The sequence below is a fragment of the Neltuma alba genome, unplaced genomic scaffold (genome assembly GCF_004799145.2).
Source record: "Neltuma alba isolate B1F8T4 unplaced genomic scaffold, ASM479914v2 tig00011289_pilon, whole genome shotgun sequence".
In the NCBI taxonomy this organism is placed as follows: domain Eukaryota; kingdom Viridiplantae; phylum Streptophyta; class Magnoliopsida; order Fabales; family Fabaceae; genus Neltuma; species Neltuma alba.
Window position 1 is genome coordinate 1,158,793 of NW_021635998.1, and position 15,500 is coordinate 1,174,292.

General features: G+C 36.9%; 1 pseudogene; it reads right to left on the bottom strand.

The window, feature by feature from the left end:
- Positions 1-11,039: 11,039 nt before the first annotated feature.
- Positions 11,040-11,910, bottom strand: LOC114711310 (GATA transcription factor 16-like; annotated as a pseudogene).
- Positions 11,911-15,500: the final 3,590 nt, after the last annotated feature.

Genomic DNA, 15,500 nt, shown 5'->3' on the forward strand with positions numbered 1-15,500 from the left:
TATGGCAAAAGCAAAACAATAAGTTTGAGAAAATGGGTAGCATGGATTGGTGGTTGAAACTTTAGGTTTGGAGTTGTTTGAGGAAAGGAATGGGGGGTTGATTGATTGGTTGATTACTAAATAAGAACATTGGGAAGACAAAGCGTGTGAGATTGTGAATCCGCGGCTTATGTTGCGGCGGCCTAGTCTTTTTCTATTGCCTCTTTCTCTTTTTCTTTTTCCTCCAAAATTTACATTAAAAAATAATCTGCCCATTATTATATTTATGGCAGCCATCATTATTAGATCTTCGCATATTTATCATCAGTATATACATATATCTCTTCTGTGGCAACATATGGGATCAATAATGACCTAAAAGTTTTTAAGCAATTGTTAAATGCGCGAGGACACAAAAAAGGAGCAGAGAAAAATTCCACGATGCCGAGTTAAATAAAAGGAGAAAGATTGAAATAATAAATGGAAATAACACGAAACTTGGTAAAATATTTATTGTTCATAACTTATTAAATATGCATTTGTGAGAGTTTTATATTATATATATTGATATTAATGATCAACTTTTTGTCCAAAAAAGTATTAATGATTAGGGCCATTTAAAAGGTCTGCTAAGTTTTAAGCAGAATTTTGGGCCTAGGCCCAAATTGTCAATTTGGACCGATCTCGCTGGATCTTGGGCTGAACCCAAGACAACGAAAACATAAAAGACCATGAGGGACATGTACATCGCAACAACTGGCCTTTGGAGCATAACATTCATGAAAGGACCAGTCATTTGATTCCAACACAACCAGTTTCGTTCTGGCCCATGAAGGCGCAAAAAAGAGTTTTCATTCACAATATTCTTACACTCAATCATTTTGAAAGGGAATCTTTCACTTTTTTTTTTTTATATTAAACAAGACAAGTGTAAAGCAGTATAAATGTTGTCACTATTAACTTATGGAATTAAAAAAAAAAAGTTGAAAAATAAAAGGCAATAAAGTGGGAGCGTGAAGAAAAGTAGGAAGGCAAAGATCCCCCTTCTATTCTTTACATGCTTTTGATTTGGCAGTGTCTCTCTGCATTGTGTATTGGTGGTAACCAAATCTATGACCTCTCCTTTTTCTGGACAAGGCTTCATTTTGCTTGCACCAAATACGTAGCAAATATAGACAGACAGACAGACAGACACAAGTAATTGAATGGAGTTCCCCCCCCCCCCCCCGGGATTTTAAAAGCAGAAAGTAACATAAAGAACCTTCCAAAGTGAATTGGGTCGGTGCCATCCGACCTTTTCTTTTGCTAAGGCGTTCTTCCTCTTTTCACTTTCTCGCTCTCTCTCTGCAGCATTGGCTGGTGATTCCATTAACTATATTATAAAACCATTGCTAACATTTCAGAGATACTAATCTCTCTGCCATTTCCCATTTCTGTGTCTTCAATTGTTTTTGCAAAGTGCAGAGACAATGTTCAGACTCAGACTGGTTTTCATGGTTCTGTTTCCTCTCACCGTGACAATGGCCGAGGACCAGATTAAGTGTACATCCTGCTCTTCCTGTCAAAACACATGCAGCCAACTTCCATCTCCGCCGCCGCCTTCTCCCCCGGCGTCCATCGATTCCTGCCCTCCTTCGTTTTCTCCCCCACCCACCTCTATCTATGTATACTCATCACCGACACGAGGAAACGGCGGCAAGGGGCCGCACAACCCTCCGTCCAATCCCATGAACTACCCCACGCCGCCGCCTCCCAACCCCATCGTGCCTTATTTCCCTTTCTACTTCTACAGCCCCCCGCCGCCGCAACCGTCAAGGGCGTCCACGACGAGTTCATCCGCCAAGGTGGGGTTTGGTTTATTTACACTTTTGGTGATGCTCTTGACTTGACAGAGACGGAAAGAGTAGCTCGAGTCGTCTTGAATCACGAGGACCTGCCTTTATTTCTCTCTACACTTGTTTTCTACTGGTTCATGTAGATTGTAGAATGATATGCAATACAATTTCTTCACTTTTTTTCTTAAAAAAATTTTGTGCGTATTTGGTTCACCTTATAATCAGTTTGTGAAGATCGTTGTTCATTAAAATAATTTTTGGGCAAATGCGTAGTATAGCCAGGTTTCTAAAGTGACATGTTAAGTATTAAAAAAATATAAAAATGATAACAAAAAATAAAGATGATGTAAGTGAAACATAACACCGTTGGCCAAAGAAGAATAAAAAGAAACATAACACACTCCCTTGGCGTAAGAAAGTATAATCCTTTTCCATTTTGCTGCTTTACATCTTTTTCTTTTTCAAGTTTTTTTTCCTTGTTAATTTAGACTGAAAATGAATTCTTCTCCGTAAATTACGACAGTTTAATTAATCTAGAGGTTGTGATTTTCAATTATACATAAATAAAAATTTTCAATCAATATGAATGGTATGAAGTAACTGGAAAATCCTCTTTGAATCCTGGTGCTCAAATCCCATGGGTGATTTTAGGTGATTTTAATGATCTACTCTACAGCTCTAACAAGTTAGGTGGTAGGGTGTATGATTTGAATGACCTAAAAATTTTTTGTGAGTTTATGAGTTTCTTGAATATGTTTGAAATTGAGCTGAAAGGAGGGCAGTTCACCTGGATTAACAAAAGGAATGGGGAAGCTTACATCATGGAAAAGTTTGATGGAGTGGTATGCAATATATGCTGGATTGATTCTTTTCCCAAGTCTCAAGGCTTTATATTAGAGGCTGTTGGCTCTGACCATTGTCCTTTATTACTCTATTTTGCTTATGTTGAACTAAGAACACCTTGGAGATTCATATTTGAATATTTTTGGGTTGATGATCCAAATTTCCTTCAACTGGTCCGTAGGAATTGGTGTGGTAGTTGCTCTGGTAATGTGAACCTAGTGGAAGAATTGCAGGCAAACTTGTCTAGGATCTAGAAAACTCTTTCAGGCTAGAGTAAATTTAAATTTTCAAACTCAAAGGAGATCATTGAGGAGCTCCTTTCACAATTCAAGTTATGCTATGCAGAAGGTTGGGGACCGGATGAGGCTACTAGGGCCAAAGACGTTACTGAGAGACTTAAACAATTGTGGGAAATGGAGGAAAAATATTGGGCTCAAAGATCAAGGGTGCAATGGTTGAAGTGTGGGGATTCGTAACACCCACTTCTTTCATCAAACGACTCTTTCAAAGGAGACGGCGTAACAAAATACTTAGAATAAAGAATGAAAGTGGCATGTGGATAGACAATCAAGATGAGATTGGGAGCTCCTTTGCTGATTATTTTTGCTCTCTCTTTTGCTCTAGTAGACCCCGTGATTTTGAACTCATTCTGCAATTTGTGGAAAAAGAGGTCAATGGGGACATGAATGAGGAGCTTTTAAGAAGAGTTACCAATGAAGAGATCAAGGCTGCTGCCTTTTAGCTTGGGGGTTTGAAAGCTCCGGGCTTGGATGGTTTTTCTGGCGTGTTTTATCAGAAAGCATGGGATATTATGGGAGATCAAATCTGTTATTTTGTGCAGAAGTTCTTCGAGCTCAGGTTCTCACTTGAAAAGCTAAATATTACTGATCTAGCACTTTTGCCAAAGGTGGACAACCCTGAATTTATGTCACAATTTCGACCTATTGGGCTGTGCAACTTTTCTTACAAGATTTTCTCCAAGGTTCTTACTAATAGGATGAAGGGTATGCTAAATTCGATTATCTCAGCCAACCGGCATGCTTTTGTCCCTGGTAGACTTATTTTTGACAGTATCTTAATCACGCATGAAGCCTTCTATTATTTAACCATTAAAAGTGGGAATAAGGCTGAAATGGCCATCAAATTGGACATGAATAAAGCATATGATAGAGTGCAATGGGACTTCCTTAGGGCGATGCTCCTTGGCATGGGATTTAATCCTCCATGGGTTGAGAGAATCTGCACTTGCGTCTGTTCAGTACAGTTCAATCTTCTGCTATCAGGTCGGATTGTGGCTAATGTTCAACCACAAAGGGGGTTAAGACAGGGCAATCCTTTATCTCCTTACCTTTTCATCATGGTGGTTGATGTCCTCTCAAGGCTAATTAATTTCTACGCTGAAGAAAAAGTGATTAAAGGTATGAAATTAAGCAGAAACTCTCCCATGATAACTCACTATTCCTTTATGGATGATTCAGTTGTTTTCTGAATGGTGGTCTTGAGAATGCTAATATGTTTAAAAAACTTCTTGACTGCTACTGTGAAGCCTCGGGCCAATCAGTCAATTTTCATAAGTCTTGCATCTTCCTTTCTACTAATACTCCGAGAGACTTAAGAACTCTGATTACTTAGATTTTGGGTGTAGTAGAAGTGGAGGATCCAGGGAAGTATCTTGGTCTACCAATTCTATGGAAGAGATCTAAAACTGAAGCACTTTGTTTTGCCAAAGATAAGGTGCGAATGAAAGTACAGGGTTGGAAGAGAAACCTTTTATCTTCTGCTGGTAAAGAAGTAATGATAAAAGCAGTTGCAAGTGCTATCCTAGTATTCCTATGGCTTGTTTCTTATTTCTTTTAGCCACATGCAAAGATCTGGACAGCATTCTTGCTAGATTTTGGTGGGGGCAACAAGGAGATAATAATAGGATACACTGGGTTTGTTGGAGTGCACTTGCTGACTCAAAACAAGATGGTGGGTTGGGTTTCAGAGACTTCCATTGGTTTAATGTTGCTTTATTAGCAAAACAAGGCTGGCGTCTTCTATATGAACCTCAGGAATTGTGGGCAAGGGTCATCAAGGGTGTGTATTTCCTAAAAGGAAATTTTTTGAATGCTATTAAAGGGGGAAGAGCTTTGTGGGCCTGGACTAGCTTGTTTGAAGGGCGTGCGTTGCCAAAGGGTTTGGTCTGTTTTTCGATTGGGGATGGCCTTAGCACTCATATCTAGGGGGATCCGTGGATCCCATCTCTACACCTATTTAAACTTACTTCTGTTGCACCATCTACTGAGGCCAAAGGATGGTTACTTGCTGATATAATTGAGAATCAGGGCTAGAACTTAGCAAAAATTCACCCCTTTATTACCAAGGATGAAGAGAGGGAAATCTTGAAAATTTCGCTTCCTTCCAGATCAAGAGGTGACATGGCTGCCTGGACTGCCTCTAAATTTGGTGTTTATTCTGTTAAAGCAGGTTACAGCTAGATCAAAAGTAAAAATCTTGAGGTACCGAAGAGACCCTGCAGCTCTGGGGCTGTGGATAGACGCACATGGAAGGAAATATGGAAGCTAAAGGTCCCTACTAAAATAAAATTCTTCCTTTGGAAGGTGATAAAAGGTGCAGTTCCCACTCGTGAGGCCCTGTGGAAGAGGAAGTGTGTAAGTTCCCCTATTTGCTCCCTATGTAATCGCATGCCTGAAACTCTTGAACACGTTTTGCTTCTCTATGATAAAACTCGGGTCGTTTGGTTTAGTAGTAGTTTGGGTTTGAGAATTGATGAAAGGAGTCTTACTCGCATTGGTGTCTGGCTCTTGAATCTACTAAGTAATGATGAATGGTTAGATAAAGCTAAGGCCCTTGCTGTCGTTTGCTTTGGCAAATCTGGAAGGCACGATACTGTTTTATTTTTTAACAGAAATCATATGACCCTATGAGTATTATTCAGATAGCAACTGTCTTAATTGAATCTTTATGGGATGCAAATGGGTGGTCCCAGGTAGGCTTGAATGAGCAAAGCTTTGATAGCCATACAATTGAGGCTTCTAATGCCCTTATTGATGGGTGGTCCGGAGTGACAATAAACTGTGATGGTGCATTTGATATTTCTTCAAAGTCAACAGGTATAGGTTTGGTGGCTAGAGGCTTCACGAGGGAAGTACTTTGTCTCACATGAGATTTTGTGGAAGCCAACTCTCCTTTTATGGCTGAAGCTAGAGCTGGGAATGCGGGCTGGTGGTGCGGATACGGGCCAACCCGCAGCAGTGCGGGCTGAAGTAGCCCGCACTTTGGCGGGCTGGCATCCCGCCTAACTTTTTTTTAAAAAAAATATATTATTATTTGTATAGGTTTGAGCTTAGTTTGTAATGTTAAAATTGTACTTGGAGTTTTAAATTTGAGTAATGAGTTATAATAAAATAATATGAGGATTAATTTATAATTTGAGAAGATATTTAGAAACATTAACACATATTTTTCTAAATAATTAATTTGACTATTTTTCTTATCCAAATTAATTAAGTAGATCTTTTATGTATGTATTACATATGCAATTACATGGATGAGAAGATGTAAATATGAAATTTGGTGGTTAAAATCCTCCAATTATGTTGTATAATATATTAGAAATTATATAAAAATAAAAATTAAAAAAAAAAGCGGCTAGCCCGCCAACTGGCGGGCCAGCCCACGGCGAAGCGGGTTGAAAACGGTACGGGCTGGAGTAGCCCGCACCTTGGCGGGTTGGCATTTTGCCAACCCGAGCCCGCCATTTTGGCGAGCCCGCGGGCCCAGCCCGTATTACCGGCTCTAGCTGAAGCTCTTGCTTTGTATTGGGGCATTTCTTGGTGCTGTGATGCTGGCTTTGATAATATTCAATGGTATCTGATTATCTTTCACTAATTCAGTCTGTTAATCAGGCTAAACAATGCTCGGAATGGGGATGTCTGAATCTGGTGGAGGAAATACGTAATCTTGGCAAAGCTTTAAGATCTTGCATCTTTGTGTGGATCCCAAGACATTGCAATTTAGCTGCTGATTGGTGTGCTCGAGTAGCTCTGAGAGAGAAGTGCTTGAAAAACTGGGTTTCTAAACCCCCTTCTTCTCTGGCGAAAATCCTAGCCAATGAGTCTCGTACTGCTGGGAACATGGATACCTGATTTTTGGTCTGTTTGTTCTGTTTTCTATCTTTTGTTTGTTTTGTTTCTTTTCTTTGTTAGCCTGTTATTTTGTTCGGTGTTTTTGTTTGTTCCCTTGGTGCTGTTCTGACTTTGTGAGCTCTGCTCTTTTGGAATGAAATTTTGGTTTATCGCCAAAAAAAAAAAGAAGTAACTGGAAAATCGTTGGGGAGGGAAAAAGAAGTAACTGGAAAATAAAAAATTTATTCTAGACCACAGCCTTTAATTTGAGCCTTGTGGGGCTCATCTCAATTTCAACCCATAGTTTTTGAGGTCAAAAAAGAAATATCATTTTGCGAGTTATTGTGAAAATGGACTTCAACAGAGTGGGCAACCCATGTCAAATTTCCTTTGTGCATACTTTTAATATATTTTTGGTGCCTTCAATTTCATGCTCCAACCAGCAGAAGTTAGATCTAACAGGAAGGACTAGTCCTTTACAATGTGGCGAACCAAGATTCAACTCTCTGCTAGGAAATATGCCCATATTTAGTGCCTGACAGTACCTCGAATAGGATTACCTCCAATAAGAGAATACCTATGCTCTAGCAACTAAAAAAAAATTTTCATGCTCCATTATTTATTTGTAATTTACATCTAAGTCCCTGAATTTGATGGGCTTGTTTGGTTATCACTTGTAAGATGTCTAAAGTGCTTCTGAAAAGTCCTTGCTGATCATTATAGCGTATATTTTCAAGTAAAATACTTTTAAAAGGTACATATATTCGTATAGAAGCAAAAATTTCTTGTTTCTAAAAAGTGTGCTTTATTTTTGGCAAACTAACTTTTACTTTTACTTTTGAAAACCACACATGCATTACTACTAGTAGATCACTTGGAGAATATGTTATAAATTTTTAAATTTGACTCATATTTGACTCATAAACATTATATGAAAACTTGAAAGAAAATTTCAGTTTAACCCTAAATCTTTTCTACAATTTAGCATGTTTTGGCACAATTTTTCCAAAAGACTTATTAATAAAAAGTCAAATCCAGAGGATCTATTACTGATTAATTTGCTCACCTCAAATTTGATATTTATACGTAATTTTTCCTTATATTTAATATTTAGTCTTCTTATTATATGAGCATGTGCATGCCAACTTATCTCTCACACTTGCATACACATGAAACTCCTCCGTGCTGCGCAGTTTCAGGACCAGATGGAACAAGCACTTTGCCTTCAAAAATCAAAATACAAACACAAAAAGAAAGAAAAAGAAAAGGAGAGGAAGGAACGAGAGAGAGAGAGAGAGAGAGAGAGAAAGAAGTAGACATACTAAGAGCCTTATAGTTTATTAGTAGCATAAAAACTTTGTAAAAGTAAGAGGTTGCAGGTTTGATCTTGTCTATAACTTAAAGACCTTAGTATGTGATATAATTAAAAAGAAGAGGCAGTCAGCATAATACTGATCATACTGGTATCAAGTTCAACACGTTCCTTAAAAATGCTTTCTCCTTTCTACTTAGCCACTATGAGAGACCTCCATTCAATGCTTGCCAATCTCGATGCTTTTAAATAACTTTTTTTTATTGCAGTGAATTATTTCTCTCTCTCAGATTCATCCATACATATATGTGTATCACAAAGAGTTAAGACACGCACACAAAAACACTACTGAGGCTCAATGTTGACGCAAAATGGGCAGCAGAGTTAGATAGAGTAGTGAGCCTCCATGTGCTGCTTGAAAGGTCTCTGTACCAAACCAAGCTTTAGCACACAGCCTCGTGACTAGCTTAGTTTAATTTGTGTTTCAAACTAGCGTACGTGCGACGACCCGTTGGTTGAGTCAGATCAGATCAGGATCACCATTTTAATAGCTGTCAATTATTGCTTCCTGTTGTAACCCTCAGAAGCAAAGAAATGAGGAGCTTGATATTTCTGGTACTCGCCTTCAGGTTCAGGATACTGAGTTATAAATTTATTATTATAAAGATTTGATAATTGAAGAGGGTTGCTTTTATTTTGGCGTTTGTTTTGGCATTTATTGGAATACAGAAAGGACAGAGGCCGACGACACCAGAAAGCAAATTATGAATGGTCTCCAAGGAAGAGACAAACACAGCTAATTGTGAGCAAAGCAAAGATTATTATGAAGCTGCACACCTAAACTACTCCCCTTAAATACGCCTCCCAACCATTCATCACTATTAATTCAAAGGCGAACTCAATGCATATTAATCTTATGGGTTATTAGCCATATTTGTGTTATTATTTAATTAGCTTTTAAATATATTAAAAGATGCAAAACTCTGTTGAGGAAAGATGCTGTAAAATCAATTTGTATAATGACTTGATAATCTTATTTAAAGGTGCGTGTTTGAATGGTTACTTTTGATTATGCTATTACAGAAGCCAATGACTATACTGATTATTAGGCTCCTCATATGGACACTAATATATTTGTGAATATTCACTCTGGGGTCTCCAGAATGTGGTTTATTTTGCCTTGAGCAACAAATTGTTTAAAGGGACATCCATGGTTTGGACAGGTTCGCATGCTCACTTTTGAGAGGGAAATAAAATATTCGAGCCTGTTCTTTAATAATTGCAAAGGAAGCTAAAGATGATCTCATCTGACGCCATAATTCTCAAAACTTGCAAAAAATGTATGAGTTACTATGTCATATTAAAAGCATCTCAATGAAGATCATTTGAAACAAATGATGACAATATCAGTGTCAACTCTTAACTTTATGAGTGACAAAAATTACTCAAACAGTGTCACCAATTTAAGATCATGGATAATTAATACTACCTCCGATTCTAAATATAAGCTCTTATATTTAAAATTGAAGGTAATACTTAATTTTTCGTCTCTTGTTGTGTACTCTACCTATTGTATCTTATGCAATCATGTAAAAAATTGAGATAGGAGAGAATAGAATAAGAACAATTTAGTCAAATGATGACATCACTTAGACATAGTAGTGGTCCTGTAATTTTGCATATGGAGTTTACAATATAAGCATGCACCCGATTAGTTTGGTCACATGTTTTTAGGGATACCGGAAGCATGCCGGATATATTATAGAACACTCATATCCAAATTTGTTTATCATGAAAAGTAATGCTGCTACTATAATAATGACCCCTCACTGTTTTTGGCCCCGTAAAGTAAATCCAAGGCCATTCGTCAACAATAGTACTGTATATGCATCTTCTTGGAGATTGGTTCCTGTCTTTCTCAATTTTATATACTTCATCTTCAAATCATTGTTCTGTGATTTTTCAACCAAATCTGCCAAAAAGAATTTTAACAGAATATATGTAAAAAGAAGAAGACAGAGAGAAAAGTCTTGAATGAGCCGCAAATCAGAGTCAAAGGATGTGATAACAAATCAGCAGATAGGATTGATTTCATTGATTCATAAGCCAAAAAGGGTTAGAGAAGAATTTTACAGTTACTTTGTTTTCTTTATTCATTGTTTGTCTTCCCCAACATAATCAATTTTGAAAATGACTTCTCAACCCGTCCCTTCTTGTTTAAAGTTACACATCCTTAAAACCGGCTTATATATATATATATATATATATATGCGCTCCCAGCAAAATTTGAATGATCCATGTTACTTTTATTGCTTTAATTGATTTGTTAATTTATATTCTAATATGAAGAAAAAAATCAAGTATAATACATAAAAGAAAAATCAAATGGTGCTTGAACTCAAAGTTTATGTTATGGGTGAGGTAAGAGTTCTTCGATTAGGATTTATATGAATAAAATAAAATACAATTTGTTTTTTTTTTTTTGGGAAAAATATTAGGAAAACATTCATCAACTAGGACCTGTCAGGAACTTATTAGATATGCATCGTTGACCTTAAACCTAATTCGGCTGGCATGGGAATTAAAAGTCCACCATAAACTTTTTAATGCAGAAAAGGTTTCCAAGTCAAACCAGCGGGAAATATGAAATTTCATGTTCCCTCCGTCTTCCATTTCATCTTTCCATATTTCTCATTCACATAGTTTCAAACATCTTACTTGCAGATACTATCATTTTCACCCATTCAACCCCAAAAAAATGACCCTTTCGGAACAGAATACACATTCCAATTTCACCCAACTCAACAAACCAGCCCACGATTCTAATTCTACCTTCTGGCTTGTGTTCAATGTTAATCCCTTGCTGTCCTTTTAAGCGACGATAACTTTTCTAAGCATAGTGGAGCAAATGAAACATGGGATAGAAGATAACAATGGGGATAAATGTAATAAAGGCTACTGCTATATTACCAAAATTGGATCTGAATCATTTCTTACAATTCTTAGTGAGATACATAGGCGGCACCAAACAAAGTCAGTGAACTAAAAATATGAAGCTATCCCAGGCTAATCACACAGAGTAAGAAGGCAGACATTGAATATTGATAGATACACTTGGATTGTTAAAGTGAGTGTATCCTAGAAGGAAAAGAGCTAGTATTTCTCATGGTTCTAATTAAGCATAAACGGATCCATATGAGAGAGCCATCAATAGAACTGCTGCTTGCTCTTCCTCCCCCAGCTTCTTCCTCTGCGTCAAAACCTCCCCTCCCAACGCCATTAACCTTTGCTTCAAACTGTCCCCAATCTTGCTGCTTCCATTGTTGTTGTTAGTACTGTTTCTCTTTCCTTTCTTCTCCTCGATGCTTCCCTTGTTCAAACCCAGAATCGCTCTCTCTTCTTCCTGCTTTTGATCCCACAAGCGTTGCACAGTGACTGCAGGGAAAAAGGAAACATTTAGAAAACAGATCAAAGACGAATACCATTCGTCGATCCATAACTTAACCCTAATCGCTGAGATCGAGCTCACCTTAGGCCCAGCCGGACCGCCTCGCCAGAGAGGGTCTTGCTGGTGCCGCAATCGGCGCACGTCTTCTTAGGTTCGCTCATTGCTGGGCTCTCTTCCGACGAAGCCCCATTTGGATTCCTCGCATTAGCGCCGTCGGCTTCCGATCCCTGCATCACTTCCGATCCCTGCATCACAACACAAAATCAACTCGATCAGCTGTTATTGTTCTGCAATCCAACACAAGGGACCAAATCCGCTCGAGAAAAGGACAGGATCACTCACTTTGCCGCTCGGATCCACCATTTCCGAGATGAGAAAACCGCAGGTGAAAGTAATGATTGCGGAAAGGGGTGGGGGATGAGGTATTGGATCAGGATCGGGGGGAAGAGCAGGAAACAGAGCAAGAGTGAAGAGAGGAATCTGTGAAGCGACGAGGAATGAATGAGGGTGAGAGTGATAAGAAGGGAGGGGCTCTACGAAAGGAAAAGGAAAACCGACATGCAGTGAGAGTGAGGAGGAGGGGAGATGTGAGCGTGCGGACTCCAAAACGAGAGAAGTGGAACCGACGCCGCCAGCAGGCAGTCCTAAAGGACAAAGTTATGGCAAGGAGGGAGAAACCCCAAACCAGATGATGTGAAATGACGATAGTGCCCATCTGAAGCATCGCCCACCAAACAGATCCTGCTTACCTCAGATGAACAACATGAGGCGCCGCTTGAGACAGAGGGTGTGGTGTGGTGGGGAGGGCATTGAAAACGGAGCTGCCGTCAAGGGTTAGCGATATCAAAATATTTATATATTATTTGTTTTAAAAAATAATATTTAAAATAAAAAAATCAAGTTTACTCACCGAATGGGTATTTCATATATATAAATATAGTCATATGTAATTTAATAAACCAGAGTCATTAAAGCACAAATCTGATGAAATGATGAGGCCTGATGAAAAATTATAAGTTTTAATAACCAAACTCATCAAATGATCAATCCGTTGAGTGTTAATATGGGCGAGAGGTTGGATTATTTGCTGTTAATAATAGTAATAAATAAGAAGGGAGAGGTGTTTGTTTTGTTTTTTGGGAGCCTTTATTGTACTGCAAAATTTGGCGTTTGTAAGCGAAGATGTTTTATTTATTTATGTTGTTGGACTGCAGATGCAGATTGCCATCTCCCTGTCTCTCTCTCTCTGTCTCTCTGTCTCTCTAACCTTTTCATTGGTCAACCAAACATCCCTCTTTTGGCTTCCTTCCCTGTTCTCCCTTGTATTTTTTTATCATTAAATAATTCGCCCTTTTTATTATTAATAATGGCATTCCCCCCCCCCCACGCTTGCATTTTCTCTGTGTCATCACTTTTCTTGCCCAAATGCCTCAGAATAATGTGTTTTGTTTGCCACTTTGAGTCTATGGAAATGGGAGTACACTAAACAAATACACCGAGTCAGTATTCTGTTGTCAGTTCTTAGTCTTGTGTAAAGGTAAAGCATGACCAAACCAGATAAGAGGAATAATAATAAAACTTTAGGACTTCAGATTTTTAAAATGTCTATTAAGGGTTTTTCAATTAGTGGGTTGAAAGGAAATAATTACGGTAATTATGCATGGGTGATTACACAAAGATACGAGGTCACGTGGAATGCTATGATGGGTTTAGGGTTTATAATGGTAATAATGGAGTGGAGAAGTGATGAGGCAAACTGCAAACGGCATGTCCACCCTGCCACAAAAACATTCATCGATGTTTAAATTGGTTTTTTAGAATTGTTTTTAAAAAGTTTAAAATAAATATATGAGAAGAGTTTTGTCTTGATTTACGTATAAATATTTTTTAAAATGTTTTTGAGGAATCTCAACTACTCCCGAAAACCTACTTTTCTTGTCATGAAAGCACATTCTATTTGTTTGTTGATTTTTCAGCAATTGCCACTCTTATCGTCTCAACATCTAAAATTAAGATAATCCTGTTTTACATTTTGTCTAAAAATTTAAAGTTACAGTTGAAGGTAACAAAATTTATGCTACCTTATTATTTTTTAATGATAATTTTGCCATATCAATATAACAAATCTCACGAGGAAATTTTATTGGTAGTTAGACATAAAAGTACATATGGCTACTAATGTCACCTCTCCTAAAAATACCTTGCCTTACATCTTTCATCTTTCCTACCAAATCAATTCCCTTTCCTTGATTCTACGCATATTTTTAAAGATGGAGTAATCAAGAGTTGACCTGGCATGGCTACAAATATATGATATTTAATATAAGAGTCACATAAATAACTTACGAATATTAAAAAAAATTACTTAATTAGTTATCAATAACAAATATGTATTAGTTTTTTTAAATTACTATTTTTAATCATATGCATTAGAACCATTTTGAAATGAAAACTTTCTTAATATGTGCAAACAAAGAAAATATTTTAGAAAAAAATATATTATAATTTTGAGAGATAAAGTGAAGTAAGATGAAGTTAGAATTAAAACAAACCTCTTCTTTAGCTTCACTATTTAGGATTGGAAGTGATATTTCTAAAGATGAACCAATTCTTCAATAATTATATCCGCAAACACTTAATACTCTGGAAATTAAAGAGAACACAGATTGATTTTTGAAGAAGATATGAGGTTCAATTTTTTTGTCCACGTCAAATTGTTAAGATACCCAAAATTCCACATTGGATTTGTTAGAGTGATATGGCAAGTGATTAAGAAAAAACAGTAAGGTGGTGTACACTATCAATTTTAGTTGCAGTTTTAGTCGTAAGGAAATTTTTAGTCAAAATATGAAATATGAAGATTCTCATGTTAAAGTCTTCAAGGTTATGTATATTTTAAACTTACATTAATTTTCAAAATTTTCCATCAAACACAAAATTAAATTAAAATTTTAATGATATAAGTAAGTTAGAGTGAAAATGGCATTGTTATCCTTATCAAGTTTCTGAAATTATGATTTGTCTATAATTGAGAGATAATTAGACACATTTGTTTATATTACATTAAATTTGAAAATAAATGTATAATTAAAAGTTTGTGAATATCATAAATCATTTTTAATTTTATATTTTATATTGCACATTGATTAAAGAGAGTTCTATTTTTCAATTTCATTTTTCATGCCGCGTATCCTCCGTAGTTGTGAAAGCCTGATCATGACAGATTTGGTTACAGAGTACATCATGGAGTTTCAGATTGGCTGGGGCTTCATGGACCATTCATCAGCATGTACTTTGAAATCATTTATTGATTAAAAAAATGTGTGTTCATGTTTTTAAAATGTTATTATAGTTATTTATACTGAAAACTGTCTCCTAATGAATATTTCTTCAAAATACGTGGATATTATATAAGCAAGCCTAATTTATAATGCAGTTCGAGGCTTGAGGGTACATTGGTTTTATTCAGGCCACAATGGCATTTCTAATTTTGACTATGGGCCAATTTTGTTTTATTCAAAAGGCCATGATTGCAAGAGTAATTCAGATTGAAAGTTTTTTGTTTTTTAACGAATGATGGACCCAGACACACTATTACTTTAAGTTATTGGTCTATGAAAGTGTTGGGAGAGTTAGGATTTTAGTTTAGAATTAGGCTAGCCAAATTCCAGAATTGTATGTATGTGTTGGAGTATAAAAATATCATCCGAATATAAACGGTCTTTGTCTTTTTTGTTGTCAATAAGAATAATCTCTGGAATATTTATTCAGCTTTTGCCTTTGTACGAAGTAATATGGTTTGGTAGTTGTCTCATCAAAATTTCTCAATATAATATATCACCAGTTTTAGTTCATGGTTAAGGGAGCTTCACAAAGATGGTCTCACGCTGCACATGCACGCAAGATGAAATTTATTCTCCCAATCCAGTCGTTCAGGAAATTCACAATTCTGT